The sequence below is a fragment of the Argentina silus genome (assembly GCF_951799395.1).
Source record: "Argentina silus genome assembly, chromosome: 19".
NCBI lineage: Eukaryota > Metazoa > Chordata > Actinopteri > Argentiniformes > Argentinidae > Argentina > Argentina silus.
In genome coordinates, this window is record NC_139673.1 from 16,906,859 (window position 1) to 16,927,486 (window position 20,628).

Here is a 20,628-nt window from a genome sequence, read left to right on the forward strand (position 1 = left end):
CACAAGGTTATCCTTAGTTATCCATAGTTTTTCATGCATATTCTAGCAATGACGACAAACATGGTATAAAGTTAAGTTTTAAAAAGCAAAGAAGCAAAGAAACCGTGCATATTATTGAATGAATCCACAAGTGGTTGTTGTAACTACGCAGACACATTTGTGATTAGTACAATTACATATTTGCAGTTGAGGAAGAGCAGTCTCGTGAGGAGTCGGAGTCGGTTGAACAGGAACAAGGTGAAGATGAGGAGATGGCAGACGAGGGTCTTGGCATGTCTGCAGAGTCAGAGGAGGATCCTATCCACAGGGTCTGTAGGAAGCATATTTATTCTGCTATCTACCCTATTGTTACTGTTAATACATATATACTGCTAGACTGCATTGCCTATACAGCTCATATGCTGATACACTGTTCATACTGTAACCTATTTATTCTGCTTATAATGCTGCTGCTATTCATTTACTGCTTACACTGCACTACTATACTATACTGCACTACTTACTGCTCACATACTGCACTACTTGTATATACTGTTCATTGCACTTTCTGCTTTTTGCACTTCTGGTTAGACGCTAACTGCATTTCGTTGTCTCTGTACTTGTACTCTGCACAATGACAATAAAGTTGAATCTAATCTAATCTAATCTAATCTAATCTAATCATCTACATCAACTCAAACTATGCAAATAATGCAAACAACATTCAGCAGCCAAGTGGATTTCAATCAATTCTTATACATGACATTTCTGTAAATAAAACTTCAGGCCAGTGAACACCAGGGGGCATCCTTCTTTCTGATCAATTTTCATCCGATCCCAGGTTGAGCAATAGGGACTTGGGGGGGTCATGAGCCATTCCCAGGCGGTCTCCCATCCAAGTACTAACCCAGCCCGACCCTGCTTAGCTTCCGAGATCGGACGAGATCGGGCGTGTTTTTTTTGTTTTTTTTATCTTTTTATTATCAAAAATACATTTTACAAAGCATATTTTACATTATTTACAGCAGGTGTTCAATACATCTAACATGGACATGACATAAGCACACTACATTAAACGTGACGGACATAACACACACAGAACATTTGTGAAATTGTACTCAACCCCCAAAACAAAACCCTGTGTGGCGAAGTGACCTGCCAGGACTTATAAATGCCTGAACGCCATCTTCTATCCAAATCAAAGAAACCAATATAATAAAACGGTGACCTTGGAACTCGACAGGCTTCTGTTTTTTTTCCCGCAAGCCCGCAGTCAAAACAAAGAAATCAAAATTCCCCTACCAAAAACAAGACAGAGTACCCACCCGGTGTCTACAACTGCCTGGGGGCCTCCATCAAATCAAAGAACTCAAAAAAAAGTGCCCAATGCTACACATTAAAACCTAAATCCCCAGATCCGGTTACTGATATTAGCGTGCTGTTTTTTACAAAGTATTTATTATCTAATATTCTTTTTTAAAAGTGATACAAACAGACCCCACACCCTCATAACTCTCCCTTCATAGTGCGCTATATTCCTCCTACATATAATTGCATATCTTAAATTGCTCATGATTATATTTACCAAATTAATATTAACATTTTTCTTTATTCCACATATTCCAAATAACAATATTTTCTTCCATTTCATTTCATTTTCAATTTTCACCCCACAGTGTACATTCAACAGATTTCTCACATTCACAAACAGTACAGACAACATTGAGCATTCCAAAAATAAGTGATCAAAATTTTCATCATCCCTTTTGCAGACATCACATTTCCTACATACATTCTTATCTATTTGGTGCAAAACAACATTTGTGAAAACCCTATTGTGCCTAATTTTAAAAGCATTGTGCTCACATTCAATACTATTATATTTTACATTCAAATTTCCCCATACTTCTTTGACATTCAACCCCTCAAAAACCTTTTCCCACACCTTTTCTGATGCTGGCCTCTCCATCCCATCACCCAGTAAATCCATGTATATACATTTAGTTGTGACATTTTCAAATTTAACCCTAAAACCCTTCCTCTCTACACTCAACTCTACCATCCTGTTTGATTCACCTACCTCTCCCTGTCCTAACATTAATATTTTCCACCCATTACTAATGCTGTCCCTAATTCTCTTGTACATTCCTATAATAACCTGCTTTCTTACATCCTTATCTACTCTTCTTATTCCCTGTATGATTTCCTGTTCTGATTTGAAATTGTTATTGCTTTTGGATATTAAATGTTTGACCTGTTTTATTCCTGCTTTTTTCAAAATGTTTATTTACCAGAATTGCATTGTTATGAGTTATTTTTGTGTTGTGAAAGATTGGTTGATTTAACACCTCACCCTTGTCCACACACTCATACTTCACATGTTTTAAATATTTCCCCCACGCTTCAAAAACCTCCTTATAAAAATCTGATATTCCCTCACACCTTGGTTTGTTAAAAACCATAAAAAGACCATTCACACCACATCCACCACACCTGTGCAAGTAATCCTCAAAAAAACCCATCCAACAATACTCATCCCTACTATATAAATATTTTTTAATCGTTTTAACCCTCAAAGCCCTTTTTTTCACCTCTACATCTATCAATTTTAACCCTCCATCCTTAAACCCATTCATTAATACCTTGTGCCTAATTTTTGCCTGCTTCCCATCCCACAACTATTAATGGCCCTATTTAACTCATTTACAACCCGCAACGGCAGCTCTAGTGCACTCAACACGTGATTCACCCGTGATAAAATTCTGCTTTACCTTATTCACTACCCCTGCCCATGTAACATCCCTTGCTTCCTTTTCATTCTCACCTACATTCACTCCTAACACTTTTATCATCCCTTTCGCAACTTTCATTGGTACCTTAAATTCCCTCATATCTACCTTCCCTACACACATAATTTCTGACTTCTCTATGTTCATTCTCGCCCCTGATGCTTTCCCATATTTCTCTAATAAATACATAACCCTATTTAAACTGCCTACATTTTTCACTGTTATGTTTGTATCGTCTGCATATTGATGAATTAAACTCCTCCCTCCCCCTGGAATATTGATGCTTTGTATGTGTTGATCTTTTTTTAACATGGTGGCTAATGGTTCTGCTGTTATGCTGTATAATAAAGATGATAATGGACACCCCTGCCTAACTGATCTTTCTAAACTAAAACTATCTGTCACTACCCCATTACACTTCACCCTACTCTTTGCGCTACTATACAATAATCTAATCCAATTCACTAATCTATTTCCAAACCCAAATCTCTCTAATGTCCTAAACATAAACTCATGTTCTACTCTATCAAATGCCTTGTTGAAGTCTACACTCAAAACTATACCTCCCTCTTCCTTCATATGCCTCACTACATCCCTGACTGACCCTATCGTATCTGCTATATCTCTCCCTGGAATACTGTATGCTTGTGTTGATGAGACTATGGACCCTACTACTGACTTAATTCTATTTGCTAATACTTTTGCTAATATTTTGTAATCCGTATTTAATAAGCTAATCCCTCTGTAGTTCCCTAACTGCAACTTGCTACCCTTATTCTTATATAATATTGTAATTAAACCTGTTGACATTGTTTCACTAACCTTCCCTATCCTTTCCATTTCCCTATATACCTTTAACAAAATTGGACTAAATAACTCGCTAAAACATTTATAAAACTCACCTGGCAGGCCATCAGAGCCTGAGCTTTTGTTGTTAGATAGACTTCTGATGGCCGCATTCACTTCAAATTCTGACAACTCACTCTCACACACTCCCCTATCACTATCTGATAACCTATGCTCAACTGTCCCTAATACCTCATCTACACTATCTTTATCTACACTACCTTTCTTAAATAAATCACTATAAAACCCCTGTACTGTTTCCAATATCCCTACATAATCATTCACTATCTCTCCTCTTTCATTCTCTATTTCTTCTATATAACTCCTACACTGTGTCCGTTTCTCTAACCCCAAAAAAAAAGATGTGCATTTTCCCCCTTCCACCGCATATTGTGCCCTACTCCTAACTATTGCTCCTTTACATTTTTCTTTTTCATGTGCTTCTAATTCTCCTTTGATACCTATATATTCTACTATGTTTCTATTCGGATTCCTATCTATTTGTCTTAGTTCTTCAGCCATTCTTTCTCTCAATACCCATTCTTTTCTCTTTCTTGCTTGATTCCTTTTCCTACAATACCTCATACTTAAACTTTTCACTTGCTTTTTTACACATTCCCACCATTCCCACACATCCTCCTCATACTTTTCACACATACTTTGCTCCACAACACACTTCATCACCATCTCTCTATACTCCTTTTCTGCTAACACACTCGCATTCAAACACCACACTCCCCCCCCTTTCCCTTTCTGCCTGTTTCCTAATTGAAATGTGATTACTGCATGATCGCTATATCCTGTAAATGTGTACTGTATATTAGTTATTTCTTTTGTGATTTCTTGAAAAGCTAAAACTAAATCTATCCTACTCTGTTTCAAAACCCCATTAACTATCTGCCTCCTTGAAAATTCCCTTTTACTCGCATTTCCCTCTCTCCATACATCTATCAAATTCCTAACCTCAATCATTTCTAATAAGCCCCTCCTCCCTGAATCCTGCCTAAAACTATCTACCCTATATGTATCTAACTTGGTGCAACATACATTGAAATCCCCCACCAGAATACAATTACCCTTACAGTGCACACCCAGTGAAACAAAAAACTCTCTCTTTTCAATCTCCCTATTTGGTGCATACACATTTATCAATCTATACTTTACATTATTGACATCAAACTCTACACCTAGCACTCTCCCTTTCCCATCATTCAAAACCTCTGTTATATTTTGCACCACATTTTCTTTTACAAATATTGCAACCCCACATGATTTCCCCAATCCACAATTTACAAACAACAAACCCCTCCATTTTCCTTTGACTTCTGTGATTTTTTCTGTTGACCACTTTGTTTCTTGTATTAACAAAATGTCTGTTGTAAATCTTGCCAGGACTTCCTCTACTTCCCATGTCATTCAAACCATTGACATTAAGTGAGGCAATCGTGACCATCATAAACAAGTGAATTAAAGTGTATGTCATTTTCAACATCATCTTTTCTTTTTTCCTTTCCTCCTTTCTTTGATTTTCTGCCAGCTGGCCATTTTGTTCGGTTGTCCTACAAATGCCCTCTTTCTCATTCCCTTTCCCATCAACATTTCCTCCTCAGACCCACTGTCACTCTTCTCCTCCTCAGTTACCATTAACACCATCGAGTCAGACATTTGGGGTGGGGGAGTTATAGGTATTCCACCTCGCCAGCTAGCCGTTTCGTCTAGCGTGGGTGTATGGGTCGCCTCTCTAGACTCCATAGCTGCTTTCTTTCCTTCATTCGGGCGCAAAGTTCTCGGAGGCAAAGGCTCCCATAGTTTAAGAGGAGACTTAGGGCAAAACATCCTAAAAAAACAACAACAGTCACTGCAACATAGGTCTGGCAGAGCATTACCAGAGAAGATACCCAGCGTCTGGTTGGGTCAATGGGTCACAGACTTTTGCACTTTTGCATACAAAGGATTGGGGACCAAATACTAAACATGAGTGCTTAATTTAGACATTTGATAATGCAAAAGAAGGAAAAATGCTTGGGCACCAAAATGGCTAGAGCCAGCCCTGATTAACAGAACCTTTATCGAGCGCACAACATCACATTAATGCCCATAGGAAGAATGAGAATAGAGTATCAACAAAATAACCAATTTAACACAATTTAAAACAACATACGTCTGTAAGTTTCAACCATACGTTAATGTGCGTCAAGGACAACGCGGGAGAATGATGCCCGTGATGGGCCTAACCCAAAACTCAAAGAATATCTCGCTGTCCCTCTCCTTAAATATCATTCCCAACAAAGGACAAGGTGTTAGATACATTACAATAGCAAAGGAATTGACAAATGGTGAAAGCTGAAAAATCTGAAACATAGTCAAAACCTTAGACTTGCCAAAATCAAGCACTGATGAGCTCAGCAATCGCAAATGGCTGAGGCTTCACTGCAAGATGCAAACCACTAGTTATTCTTAAAAAGGATAGTCGGGTTACAGTTTGCTAAGAAGTACCTAAAAAGCCTGCAGAGGTGTGGAAAAAAGTCTTGTGGACAGATAAGATGAATATTATCAGAGTGATTGCAAGAGGAAAGTTTGGAGAAAAAAGGATCTGCCCAAGGTTTACAGCATACCATCTCATCTGTGAAACATGGTGGAGGGGATGCTATGGTTTGGGCATGTATAGCTGCCACTAGAACTTGCTAACTTATCATAATTGATGATGTTACTGCTGACAGCAGCAGCAGAATGTATTCTGAAGTGTACAGAAATATCTTGTCTGGTCGAGTAAAAGCAATGCTTCCAAATTCATTGGATGGCGCTTCATCATACAGTAAGACAATGACCCAAAACATACTGCCATTGGAGCTAGGGAGATTTTCAGGGCGAAAAAGTGGAAAGTTCTTGACTGGCCATGTCAATGTTTGGATTTAAATCCTATTGAACATGCATTTCATTTTCTGATGGTAAGATTTTGGGCAAAAAGACCTGGCAAAAAGATGGCTGGCCTGGCAGAATATCACCAGAGAAGATACCCAGCACCTGGTGGGGTCAATGGGTCCCAGACGGTTATTGCATACAAAGTATTGTCGACCAAATACTAAACATGAGTGCATCATTTCGACCATGTATACCAATACTAGACAAAAGAAAAGAAAAGAATCTAGCAAAAGCAAACTATGTTCTGACAGGGTTTGACTCATCTAATACGACATCAGATCTGGATAGGTTCCTTGATTTCCTCTGAAAGGTGACATAGGCATGAAAACATGTACACAACATCAAGAAGAAACCATTGATTAAAGCCAAATCAATTGACAGAGGCATGGCAGAAAATGTGTGTTGTCTCTTTAAAAGAAATGTTAAAAATCTCTTTGTTTTCCCTGAATGAAACAAAGCACAGGTGTTTAAAAGGCCAGCCCCACCCCTGATTACAATGATCCACACATGGAGACAGCCAAAGCAACATAGATCAATAAGACATTGCACATGTCACACCAGAATGTGTGTTGGCAAGAGTGTGCCCTTATAGCCAGGATCCACTCAACCACCTCTCTGGTCACATCTCCCTGATGTTGGTTATGAAGAACTTTATGAATGTATTTAAATGTATTTAATATTAATTATTGCCTTGGTTTATACTCGCTTCGGAATTGTAGGACTTTTGTACGAGCAAACTGCTGAATATCTTCTCATAGATACACTGTGCTTAGCATGTACTGCTGAAGATTATGTTAATATTATGTTAAGATTTAAGTAGTCTCGTTCCCAGACACTTCCGCCCAAATGCCCGAAAGGTCTGTTGGACCAATGCGTTAAACTTCATTGGCTTTCATTAAGCCAAGAGCAAGAGCGTCAAAAACAGGGACGGGGCATAGCCATTGGCTTTACCTTGGATCAATCATCTTCCACAGCACATTCCACACATTTCTGATAAGAAGCTACACCTTGCAGCCGTGTGATTAGCTGAAATCAAATAATAACAAATACTTTAATCAGTAATCACCCTACGGCCAGGTTTGAGTCGTCGTTATTCCAGACTTATATGCGCTGTGAGCGATAGCCTGAGGACGAGGTTAACATTTAGGTAACCTGCGAATAACCTCATGCACGAGAAAATAAAATAAGCTTAATTGCTACATGGCCTGTTAATTTCCATGCTCATCTTTGATGTCAAGAACCTATGTGGTACTTTTTAGGGGGGGGGGGGGGTTATCAGAGAGAGACCCTACCACTCCAAAAAGGTGGCTTATTTGGCTAATTTCAAGTGCCCTAATTGCCAATTAAAAATGGGTAGCCTTTTAAAAGGGGCAATCCTTCATATATCCCACAATTCAACACCAATCTGTTCTCTGGAAAAATGAATAAAACATGAAAATATTGGGTTTATGCCCTAACCATTTTTTGTAAATTTGGGGCTAGACACTTCACCCATTTTCACCACATTTACATTTACATTTTTGACATTTAGCAGATGGGCCATTGGTAGTCACAATGCTTTTTAAAAATGCTTTACATTAGAGGTACTGTACAGGTGGGTAGTGGAAGGTGAAGAGGTCTTTAGGAGGGACAGTCAAGATGTAGCCTGAAGAGATGGGTCTTCTATCTACGGCGGAAGATAGGTAGTGACTCTGCAGTCCTGACCGCACTGGGAAGCTCGTTCCACCACCGGGGCGCCAAGACAGTGAAAAGCCGTGACCAACTAGCGCAACCACTCCATCCTCTTAGAGGCGGCCAGCCGAGGTGGAAGAACGGAGTGGTCAGGCTGGGGTTTGACATACAGTATGTATTCACCATCAAATGTTGTTCACTTTCCCAAACCCCTGCCTGTGTAAGTAATGGGACAACAATTTTTTTTTTGTTCTTTTGGCTCTATACTCCAAACGTTTAGATTTGAAATTAAACAATTATTACAAGTAGAGATTCTCAGCTTTTATTTGACGGTATTTGTGTACACATTGGTTTCACCATTCAAAAATTACCCCACTTTTTATGCATAGTCCCCCTATTTCAGTGTACCCAAAAGTAATGGGACAGACTTATCAAATGTCCATATGAAGCAGTCATGTTTAGTATTTAGTGGACAATCCACTAGTATTTAGTGGACAATAACTGCCTGAAGTCTGCAACCCACTACTACCAGACGCTGGGCATCTTCTTTGGTGATGCTCTGCTAGGCCTGTACTGCAGCCATCTTCAGTTGTTGTTTGTTTTGAGGTCTTTTTGCCTAAATTCTTATCATTAGGGAAATGTAATGCATGTTCAATTGAATTTTAATCTGAAGATTGACTTGGCCAATCAAGATCTTTCCACTAGTTGCTATGGCAGTGTTTTGGCTATGGCATTGTTTTATTGTATGGTGTGGCACCATCCAGCATTTGGACGCATTTGCTTGCACTCAAGCAGACAAGATGTTTCTGTGCACTTCAGAATACATTCTGCTGCTGCCGTCAGCAGGTACAATCATCAATTAAGACAAGTTAACAAGTTCTAATGGCAACTATACATGCCCAAACCTAACACCCCCTGCACCATGTTTCACAGATGAGGTGGTATGCTGTAAATCTTGGGCAGATCCTTTTTTCTCCAAACTTTCATTTTTACGAGACCTCTGCAGGCTTTTTAGGTACTTTTTTTTAGCAAACTGTGACCATCATTTTTGATGATAACTAGTGGTTTTTGATGATAACCGTGTCTTCCTCTTAGTTATAAACAAACCAGAATTAAATGCATAGGTCTATGGATGGATGTTCTCATTGGAACAGCTGGAAGACTTTCTATGCATCCCCGAAAAAACACATGTATGCAAACACACACACACACACACACACACACACACACAAACACACAGACACAGGCATGTTTAAGATATGCGTAGCCCATGTTTATTAGTTGACTTAGTTGTGATAGACAGTGTAGTTGTAGATAGTGTAGTTGACTAGTTTAGATACAGCGCACGAAGCAACAAGCAGGTACAATATCAGCACACCTCAGCATTACTACACCCACGTGCTACCACAGGGAACTGGTACCCGCATAGTTAGATATGGCACTGGTCTCACACTAGAGAGAACTGGCATATTCTAGATCATTATACGAGGTAACTAACTAGGAATTATGTCAAACTAGAAAGTGCTCAGTAGTCCCAGGGCTACAAACACAAGCTGGCCAACCCTCCTGCAAACAGGGTGCTAATATTTCTCAATATTAGCTTGTCAAAGCTAGCCAAGGTTCTCAGCTGTCCGGAAACAACAAGTAACTTAGTTAGCCGACCGTCCCAAGTGCTAGCTGTAGCCTACACATATGACCTAGCAAGTTATAATAATAACCTGAGGAATTATTGTTGAGCTAGGGTTCAACAATAACAAAGAATTGAGAGCTCACAGGTTAGCCTGCTAGCTCAGAGAGTTAACAGGTGCTCAGAAGGTGAAAATCGTCGAGCTGAATGTCGAGCTGAACCGTAGGATTCTATCAGAGACAATCTAACGCCCCGTGAGAATCATAGGCTGAGGTGTAGCCAGCTACAACAACACAACTACAGTACACTTCAGACAGTCAGAGAGTGAAGAGTGGAAAGGATGAAATGGTGCGCTTGGAGCATCTCTTTATTGGGACAGGTGATGGGCGTTGCTATCACTTGCAAGTGTGTACAAGGCGTGATTCTGTGAATCAAGATGTAAATACAGTGCTCTCGGAAAGTATTCAGACCCTTTAACTTTTTCCACATTTTGTGATGTTACAGCCTTATTCTAAAATGGATTCAACATTTTTTTTTCCTCATCAATCTACACACAATACCCCATAATGACAAAGTGAAAACAGGTTTTTAGAAATTGTTGCTAATTTATTCCAAATAAAAAACTGAAATATCACCTTTACATAAGTATTCAGACCCTTTACTCAGTTCTTTGTTGAAGCACCTTTGTCATTATTGCGTGTATAATGTGCGTTCGGCTGGCGTCATAATGGGTTTGGAATGACTATCATGGTAATTCACTGCCTAACAACTCTTATCAGCGTTCGATGCAATGGTTCGAAGTGACTTGGTCCTGTCAGAGGCCTATGTTAGAGTCAGCAAAAGCTTCCAGTATGGGTTGGCTGGCTATGTTTGTTGACACGCCTTGAAATATAGCCTACAATTGTGGCCAACAGGTCAAATATCAGTGGCCATATAATGGGCACATTTTATTAACTGGAATCGGCCTGGTACAGGTAGGAGCATATAGGCTAATAAGCAGAAGACCTCGGCAAAATTAAAATAGCCCTAATTCAATTCATGCATTTAGGTCTCTCATAATAATAATAAAAAATATATTTTATTTGGAATGTGTTTTTCATTTGTAGCCGACAATTTCAAATCCTGTGCAGTTGAGTGCAATAGACACACAAACAAAAACACAAACAAAACACTAACAACAACAAGAGGACAGGACCTAAAGGAAGGCCTTTCTAAAGATGTGAGTTTTTAGGCATATAGAAATATCCAACGCTGAATTCGACTTAATGGGAATATCATCTCCTAGTGACAGATATCTCTCAGTGACATTTTTACGCGTCCCTTGTCCAAATGCTGTAAAGGTAGTCGGCCTATGCCGTCTCAAGTATTTACAAATACAAGTGTTATAAAACTATACTATATGTCAACTATACTACATCTCTGGCCTACATTAGCCTACCTCAGTCAGTAGGCTGTGTATAAGCGCCGAATCTTCCGGTTATAATCTCTTTATATCTCACTCTGGTAATACTGATTGCACAGGTTCAGGTTGCGTCTTAGCTCGTTATGCCACTAAACTAAAAGTTCAAGAACTTTGTGTATTATTGCAGAACATTCTCAATTCTGTGTACATATCAACGTCATAATGATACCAATAGCAACGCATTTTGGGTGGAATCCTAACTCCAAATCCGCGCGCGTAAATCTTGCATTCATGTCAATGGGAAATTGATTCGATTTACACGCGGATCTCGAGTTAGGATTCCACTGCAATACACATTTAAGTTTAAGTTCATTTGAATTTATAGTGCATTTTACCCACAATATACGGCTTACACAAAAGTAGCCTACAAGACAAATACAACATTTGAAAAAACATATTGCATAGAATCAAATTTGGGGATATACAGGGTTTTTTTCTTTATAAAGTACATTACAAACATAAAGTCTCATAAAGTACATTACAAATACGAAACAATTATTAGTCCTATTTTTTATTAGTAATAATAATAAGTCTTTTATATTTAATACAAAATAGATTAAATGGTGAAATTGGTGTGTATAAATATAATAAACTTGACTCATAATTCGTATAGTGCTGTTTTTGGAGTAATTACTAATTACTAGTAATTACTAGTGTGTGCGGACTGCGCTCTCTGTCCCGTCTTTCTGCTGTGGGGCAGCGGAGCACTCTGCCCCATCGTTGCGAGGGGAACAACGTGAGCGTGATTGGCGTAAGCAGGGAAAACCTCACGCAAATTATATTGGGTATGAATTCTGCCTAGCAACAGGTGGCGAAAAACTATTAAACGCTAATGTCGTTAACGTGGTCTGACATGACAGGAAATAATCACAAAGCAATTCAGTTCATCTACTGTACGTCTATCGCTAATGCTAGCTAGCTAAAGTTTTCACAATGAATCGTGTAGATTATTTGTTGACCATGCGGTTCAGTACATTGCCTTTGGAAGAGAAGTTGGAGATAAAACGTTTAGGGCCAACAGGAATGGTTTGACAAAAAGAGATGGCTAACCGCTACCACCTCGAAACATGCGCTGTTCTGTTTCCCATGTATGATTTTTGGTGGAGACTATTTGGGCATCGGCTGGATTCAAAGACATTATACATCTGTCAGAACAGAACAGACACCAGCGACTGAACGGCCTTGACATGCTTTCCATTGAAAATGCATTGATCCAGGGACAGATGGATTTCAACAGTAAAGTCATCGAGAGGTTTGCTGAAGCAACGAACCGCCGCGCTACTTTCCTATTCAAGTGAGCGGGTCTGTTTGGACATGTATGACAAATGGACAATGCGCCGTTCACTGTAGACTATATTGCTTTTGTTTTGTAGTCATTTTAAACGTTATACTACCTGTGATATAAAGTGGAGGACTAAATGTTACGTATAGGGCTAATATCTAGACAGTTGATGGGCACACTTGTTACTTGTCGCTTTCAGAACCCTGGACTGGGCTCCGGCTGTATATTCATATAGTTCCGTTAATTAGCCTAGCCTACTTTCCGTGATTTAATGTGACTTTTGTAGTGTGTTATAGCCTCTGCACTGATGATATTTATTTCACATTTAAAATAATACAATTGATAAAACCTGATTAAACTTTCCTACAAGTTAACGATGTGCCGAATGCTTGTATTTTGATTAAACATGCAAGTTATTGAAGACACGTGTCTGTCTCATCTTTTTACTTTGTTGCAGTATAGGCGTTCTGTGTCGCGCTGAAGCGTATGAAGTGTATTCAGTTATGGGGTTTACTGTACATACTTTTTCTCTGCACTGTTCCTGCTGCAGAGGATGCGTAAACGATTTTCCCATGTTGTTTTTTGGTTGTGGTCTGTGTTTATACATTTAGGCTATTAGTTGTATCCTACTTTTCAGTTTTACAAGTCAAATCTTATGACAGATGAGATGGCACTTCAACCGATAAAATGCAGGTACATTTTGACTACTGCTGCACTACGATACCCATAGATAGACCCAATACATTGGTAACTGCACTACTTATACAGCTCATATACTGCTTATACTGTTCATACTGCATTCTATATTTATTCTGCTTATAATGTTACTGTTAATACATATATTGCTTATACTGCACTACTTATACTGCTCATATACTGCTTATACTGCTCATATACTGCTTATACTGCACTACTTATACTGCTCATATATTGCTTATACTGCTCATATACTGCTTATACTGCACTACTTATACTGCTCATATACTGCTTATACTGCACTACTTATACTGCTCATATATTGCTTATACTGCTCTACCTGTATATATTGTTCACATTGCACTTTTCTGCTTTTTTGCACTTCTGGTTAGACGCTAACTGCATTTCGTTATCTTTGTACTTGTACTCTGCACAATGACAATAAAGTTGAATCTAATCTAACACCTATTTATTGGCATGTTTTGATGGCATGTTGTTCATTCTCATGTTATGATTTAGTTTGTGATTATACACACGTTTTTAGCGTGATGATAGAGACCCACTACCAGACAAGTACAAAACATACACAAGTCACATGCAAAAACCCTGCACTGCAGACGACAGACAACAACTGTCTCTGTACAACTAGTCCTGGACCTCCACTAATAGACAGATACAAAGAGAGCAGCATACAGTAGCAGCAGAGCCCAGAGGCGAGGCGAGGCAAGGCAAGGCAAGTTTATTTATATAGCACATTTCATACACAGAGGCAATTCAAAGTGCTTTACGTAAAATAGATAAAAAGGAAAGAGCATGAAAAAAAATTTAGAATAAAAACGCATAAAAGACATAAAAAAAGAATAAAAGTCACAGTGCATTTTAGGGTCACAGTGCAATTATTAGCGCCAATTTAGTTTCAATTTAAGGCAAAAGCGAAGCCCTTTTTTTTTTAAGCCCATTTTTGAAAGTAGCCAGTGTTGGGGCTGATCCTAGATCTATGTGTAACATAATAACTGAGAGACCTGCAGCAGGGCAGGTCCTCATCACTGGCTGTCTGCTTTGAGCTGGTTGTCGTCGGACTCCTGGCAGCGGGACAGCAGCTTGAGTTTGATGGGCCGTATGGGCATCAGAGTGTTCTATAGGTCCATCTCAATGGGGATCTGGTGAGAGTTGACACACAGTTAAAGTATGAAGGAACGAGTAAAACAGATGTCAGCGTTACACTATGAATGTTACCTAATACAGTGTCACTGTTACGTTCGGGTAGCATTGCACTATAAATTCAAATAAACTCAAACTCCTGGACAACCTCTCTTGGGTCGACATACATTAAAATGGCCCTATGAAGTCTCGAGGGAGTTTTGCAGAAATACAAATAGCTTTTTTTTTAAATCTCACACTTCCATCATTTAGTAGGTAGCCTATACTGAGGATAATTGGCGCCTAGTACTGAAAAATGCAATCTGGGAAATTAAATGGGGAGTACATACTCATGCAGTACGCAAGTACAGAATTGTAGTATGGGGGTTCAAACCCGGGTCTCCCATGTGGAAGACACAAACGCTACTATTAAGCCAAGAGGACATCCTCAAGGTCTGAGGGCGACACTTCAGTTTACATGTCTCAGGCAGGGCTACCTCATCACGCGAGTGTGATTCCAAAATCACCTCTGCTACATATAGAAACGCAACAAAGTCATAGGTACAAAATTATATTTACAATCATTGTATCATTATTTTGTCTCACATCTGTCTCTTTGCAGACGGTGAAGTTGAACCTCTGTAGAATCTCCACCATCGCCAGTTTCATCAATACCAGAGCGAATCGCACGGATACAGTTCCGTGGGCCCAACCCGAACAGCATGTAGGTGTATGGGTCGATGCTCTCCTTGTTCTCCTTACTGAACCTACACTCGGAGAGTTCAGAGGAGGAGGGGTTAAAGAACATATCAATTAAATCACAGTAATATGATGGTTATACATGGTTGAAGAAACCTGTTTGTGTTTGGTCGTCGCATTTAGGTTTGTTTTATGGTTGTTTGTGGAACACTGCTCTTATCGTTGCTGTTGTGATTGATATTGTGGTTGTGGTTAAGATGTGGCCCATTACCTCTCTGGTTTGAACTCCTCTGGGTCTTCCCACACATCGGGGTCACGGTGCAAGGTCCAGATGGGTATCATGACAACCATACCCTTGGGGATGGTGATGCCGCTGATCTCAACAGATTTCTTGGCGACTCTTTCAAGTCGATGGGGTACAACCTGAGAGACTCGTTGATCACGCTGTCTAGATAGTCCATCTGCATCAGAGCCTCGTACTGGATAGGAGCCTGCACAGGGATATTACACTCACATGAGCACTAGTGATTGGTCGTTCACGTAGCCGAAACCCAGAACTAACTATTTTTCGTTGCAAATCTGAAGAGCTGTTAGTTTTTTGTGTTCTTTTTTTGGAAAATGAACACAGTACTGTACTTATTCTAATCTGCATAGCCTAATTTCATGACACCCGCATACAGAACGCCATTACTTTCAATGTACGTGTGTAATAGTGACTTGCTTTTTTGTTGTACATGAATAAACAATCGCTAAATAATGTTATCTTGATAGTTAGAAGAAAATACATTTAGATTCCACTGAACAATGTAAATGATAGATGTACACAAGGATCAATCAGAAGTCAAAATGCCACTAAACTGGGCTGCTTTTAGTGGATTGACTGCTTGGAATACTGAATGTGCTATAGTCTATTATTTCCTATCACAGTCGACAGACTACAAGAAAACTGTCAGGTGGTTCAAATGTGAATAACTTGGTATCCATTCCATTAACTGTGGCCGGGCAGCACCGAACAGCCCAGAGAACATTACCATGGTGCTTTTGAATATTAGGTCCCTATCTGGCAAAACCTTTATTGATCTTATCTCAGAGCGAAAGCTGCACTGTAATGTTTTTATCTGAAACCTGGCTAAACATGAATGCATGTCAGTCTATTAGAAGTGGGGAAAAAATATATTATCGCTCTATTATTTATCTAGCCATGTCGCTGAGCAGATGAGAATTTCATGATGAATATGAATATGAATAGTACACCATCAACAGCTTCCTCTTGTGATAATGATTTAGTAACCAGCTTCAACACCAAACTAAGGGCAACTATCGACTCTGTAGCACCAGTCAAACTGAAAAAGGCTGTGGCCAAATTTAAAAGAATTTGCAGAAAGTCTGAGCTGACAAAAACTGCAGGTCCACCTTGATATTCTTCGAGAGCATCTTTCTGCTTTTAATAAGGCAATAAAAAAACGCCAAGACGGGATCATTTCTCAAAATTGATAATGAATCATAACAACTCAAACAGTGCTCTTTTCAACGATTGACAGCCTTATAAATCCCGCCCACAAGACACCTGGTGATCTGCTCTCCACCTACAAATGTGAGGAATTTGCAACATACTTCTGAGATAAGAGAACCAATATTAGGTGAGGAGGATCACTCAGGCAAGACCTGAAGATGTGTTTGATGACTTGTTACCCCACCTTCCACCACATGGAAGCACTATGAACTCTTTTGCAGTGGTCATACAGAAATGCTCAGCAAAGTGGGGGTCTGTTCATCTGCACCTAAAACTACCATGGTGAAACCCCTCCTGAAGAAAAGTAACTTAGACTCTTCAGTCCTTAGTGATTTTAGGCCAATCTCCAACCTTCCCTTTTTAAGCAAAAAAATAATAATTCTTGAAAAAAAGGTGTTCAAACTGTTAAATAATCTCCTTCTTCCCAACTGTACCTTTGACATGTTCCAATCTGGCTTTTGTGCCAATCATAGCACTGAGATAGCACTATGTTGTTAAGTTATTAACTAGGTTCTTAATGACCTTAGAATTAATTAATTAATGCTGATGCCAAAATGCTCTTTGTCCTTGTCCTGATCAAACTGTCTGCACACTTAAAGACACTACTTACAGTAACACTAAGCACCAGGCAAAAAAACAAGGTGTTACCATTGACTCAGATCTTAATTTTGAAACCCATATCAAGAATGTGACTAAAACATATTTGTATCACTTAAAGAAGAGTAAGTAAGTTTGCCGGAAATCTGCCATCGTGGAGAAATTCTGTCTGAAGTTGTCCAAACAACAACATCCTCCCTAATAATAATATATCCCCCCGAAATGATTAGATTAGATTAGATTAGATTCAACTTTATTGTCATTGTGCAGAGTACAAGTACAGAGACAACGAAATGCAGTTAGCGTCTAACCAGAAGTGCAAAATAGCAGAAAGTGCAATGAACAGTATTTACAGGTAGTGCAATATATGATCAATAGTAGTGCAGTATAATATAGCAGTGCAGTATAGCAGTATATGAGTAACAGTAGCATTATAGCAGAATAAATAGTTACAGTATGTACAGTGTAGCAGCATATGAGCTGTATGGGTAGTGCAGTCTAGCAGTATATATGTATTAACAGTAGCATGAGGTAGATAGCAGAATAAATATAAATATGGAATGCCGTATAAACAGTATAAACAGGTATGTACAGTATGTGCAGTAGTATTAAAGAAAATATAAGGATATGTGCATTATGTGCAGTATGAACAGTATGGACAGGTATGTACAGAAGCAGTGGTATGAGTAAGAGCAGGGGAGGGGAGTGGAGTAATAGTGCAATAGTGCAATTGTCCGGGGGGGGGGGGGTTGCAGGGGTAGTAGGTTGTCAGGTCGGTGCAGTGTTCAAGTTCAGTAGGGTGACAGCCGCAGGGAAGAAGCTGCCTCTGAACCTACTGGTTCGGGTGCGGAGAGACCTGTAGCGCCTCCCGGAGGGGAGTGGGGTGAAAAGTCTATGGTTGGGGTGAGAAATGTCCTTGACGATGCTGCGTGCCTTACGCAAGCATCGTTTGCCCTGGACAGCCTCGATGGAGGGGAGTGAGGAACCGGTGATGCGTTGGGCAGTTTTCACCACCCTCTGCAGTGCTTTCCGGTCCGATGCCGAGCAGTTGCCATACCATACTGTGACACAGTTGGTAAGGATACTCTCGATGGTGCAGCGGTAGAAATTCACCAGGATCTGAGGAGACAGATGGACCTTCTTTAGTCTCCTCAGGAAGAAGAGACGCTGGTGAGCCTTCTTTATCAGGGTGGAGGTGTTGAGGGTCCAGGAGAGGTCCTCAGAGATGTGGACACCCAGAAACTTGAAGCTGGTGACTCGCTCCACCTCAGTCTCGTTGATGAGGATGGGGGTGTGTGTGCGCCAGCTTTAGACTTCCTGAAGTCCACAATGAGTTCTTTGGTCTTCTTGGTGTTGAGAGCCAGGTTATTGTCGTTGCACCACACTGTTAGGTGCTGGACCTCCTCCCTGTAGGCCGACTCATCGTTGTTGCTGATGAGACCGATCACCGTTGAACTTGCAGTGTTGGACATTAGCTGTTGTGTTTCTACATGCGCACACGATTGGGAGCCACCAGAGAAAGGTCAGTCTACTCCCCTAGAACACCCCTGGCACTCACAACATGTTTATATGCAAACCGAATGTCAGGTAGGACACTGCATTTTAAAAAGCGTGTTTTCCGAACCAAAACAGCGTTCGTAAATGAAATATTTATTCATAAGGGATTTATTATAAGGGATCTTGTTCCCTGATCGCTACCGATTAAAGATAGTCATTACAACCGTTAGTAAGCTTTTAGAAAGCTTGAATATTACATGGACCTTTACAGAACACAGCTGTAAAGGTGCAAACTTTCCTCTCGCAGGCTGACACTGAGAGACGAATGCATGCTTGTATTACTAGCAGCCTTGATTACTGTAACACTCTCCTGTCTGGTCGACCAAAGAAAGCTATTGGCAAATGATACAGAATGCAGCAGCACGAGTCAGATGGAGAGCACATATCACACAAGTCTCTGCACTGATTACCTGTTCGTTTTATAATTTATTTTAAGATAATTGTATTAGTTTAGAAATCACTCTATGGTCATGCACACCACTGCATGTCAGACATGCTTTTAAGGTATATACCCTGTAGATCCCTCAGGTCCTCAGGTACTAGCCTTTTAACTATTCTGAAGATTCCAACAACACCTATCTACTTCCTGTTTCAAATGAATAATACTGGGCAGAAGTCTGCACAGGGATGCTACAGACACATTAGCACACTGTAAAATACTGTCACCTATCTAACCATCTGTTCCAAAGCAATAGTAATAGATACTGTAGGAGTCTGCAGTGCACAGGGGTTACACACTCATCAGTACCCTCTAAAATACTGTCACTATCATATTTCCTGTTCCACATGAATAGTACTATATAGGAGTCTGCAGAGGGGTTACCTTGTTGGGAAACACAGTGTGTATCTCCTCCTGCAGCTTGGTCATGATGTGAGGGTTGGTTGCCAGATTGTAGGCCAGGAAGGACAGAGAGCTACTGGTGGTCTCATAGCCAGCAAAGATGAACATCATTGCCTGGGACAAGATCTCATGGTCACTCAATCCTATGATGATGGGAGAAATGGGGTGGTAGGTGTGAGAAAGGGACGAAGTAGAGTATTTCCACGGTGTGTTTGTAGGTATAGGTGTTTGAGGCAGGTACTGTATGTGTGTGTGTTAGATGCTAGTATACAGTGTGTGTGTGTGTGTGTGTGTGTGTGGATGTGTGTGTGTGTGTGTGTGTGTGTGTGTGTGTGTGTGTGTGTGTGTGTGTGCGTGTGTGTGTGTGTGTGTGTGTGTTTAAGGCAGGCACCTTTACTCTGTTCCTCTCCCTTTGAGTTGCTGTCTTTCTGCGAGTCTATCATCAGCTGCAGGAAATCTACCCGACTCTGGAAGCAGGCTTACGTCAGATCAAAATCACATGAGAACTACCAGATACTACCAAATCTCTACAATTGTATTACACAATACTGGCTGAAGATCGTATATTTGATCAGTTATATTTACATACCTTCCTGGTGCTAGCCACGCGATTGGACTTGATCTTCTGAAAGACAGCGTAGAAGAAATCTGTGACCGAGGCAGGGAATAGGGATACCTCCATGTTTGCCATAACAGGACCCATGAAGGGGAAGAATGCTGGACGGACAGGAAATGCCACGGTTACAAACAGGAACAGGAAATACCATGATACGTGACTCCAATCCTATTCAATGCACAGCCCTGTCCAGAAACAACTCCTAGGCTCTATCCCTAGACACTTCTGTATCCAATCCACTCAGATCTCCAAGTGTCCAGCATTTAGGAACTAGAGGTTGGTTCTTGACAGGGCCCATGTGTTTGTCAAATGAGTAGAGCGCAAACCATTGGCAGTGTGTTAATATGTGCAAAACATATATTAACATCATGTTTGAAACAGGAATTATTTT

At 40.1% G+C, this 20,628-nt stretch overlaps 1 pseudogene across 1 annotated transcript; it reads right to left on the reverse strand.

The window, feature by feature from the left end:
• Positions 1-1,311: 1,311 nt before the first annotated feature.
• LOC310819876 (cytochrome P450 3A27-like) lies at positions 1,312-20,305 on the reverse strand (annotated as a pseudogene). Its single transcript has 6 exons — positions 20,211-20,305; positions 20,013-20,088; positions 19,604-19,764; positions 15,385-15,604; positions 15,021-15,181; positions 1,312-1,347 (listed from the first exon to the last, which is right to left on the reverse strand). The product of its transcript is annotated as a cytochrome P450 3A27-like (transcript).
• Positions 20,306-20,628: the final 323 nt, after the last annotated feature.